The following is a 934-nucleotide window of genomic DNA, read 5'->3' as shown; positions in this document are numbered from 1 at the left end:
CTCCTCCCCACACATACACATAGGCTCTTCTTTTTTTCCATCATTAAATCTGCACCTGCAATGTCAGGAGGTCAGCAGATAATAAAATGTGGCACCTTTGAAACTGCTCAGCCACGTGAAAACCTCTGTAATTGATCAGATTAATTCCATGAAGCACAAATTATAGGCACCACTGGGTGGGGGCCGAGGGGGGGGGCGGCGAGCCGGGGCGGGACAGAGGGAACTCCGCTCTGGAAATCTGCAGCCGATCCGAGAGCTGTATTTATTTATCTGTAGGGCTGATTTTTGTTGGGGGTCCTCGCCCGGCCCCGAACAAGAGCTTGTATCAGACACACGCACGCACACACACGGCCTCCAGCCATTGTGAGCTTTTTTGACCTGATAAATGCGCTTGGCTGGCATCAAATAGTCCAGCTTTGACCGTTCCCATTTAAATACGTGAATTAGTCATGAAGCATGACACAGCTTGGTGAACTTGCTAAATTGCCGGACTCTATGGGAGCAAGGGTGGCGGGAGACAGAAAACCATTCAGCCTCCTCCCTCGGGAAGAGGTAAGGGGCGCGGGACCGCTCGAGGCTGCAGTGCGGTCCAAACCCGGCATCCCGCAGCCCTCCTGGCCCCGCGTTCCCCCGGCACTTCGACGTGCAGAATCCCGAGGGCTGCGCCCAGGCAAGGGCACACCCCGCCCCTCGGGCTGCCCGGTGACGGAGGCTATGGGCGCGTTCCCCCTCCTTGGAAGTTCCTTGGGAAAGGGGCCTGGATGTCCTCGCACCCCTCTCGGCAGGACAGAGACGGGGCACACAGCCCTGAAAAGACAGCACGCAGACTGCGAACTAGCAGCGGCAGCGCACAGACAGCGAACCGGCCCTCGACGGAGGGGCTGGCAGCACCGGACCTTTCCGCGGCTGCTCCCTAGCGGGCGGCGGCCGGAGC

The sequence above is a fragment of the Meleagris gallopavo genome, chromosome 1 (genome assembly GCF_000146605.3).
Source record: "Meleagris gallopavo isolate NT-WF06-2002-E0010 breed Aviagen turkey brand Nicholas breeding stock chromosome 1, Turkey_5.1, whole genome shotgun sequence".
In the NCBI taxonomy this organism is placed as follows: Eukaryota; Metazoa; Chordata; class Aves; order Galliformes; family Phasianidae; genus Meleagris; species Meleagris gallopavo.
This window is presented reverse-complemented; position numbering follows the sequence as displayed.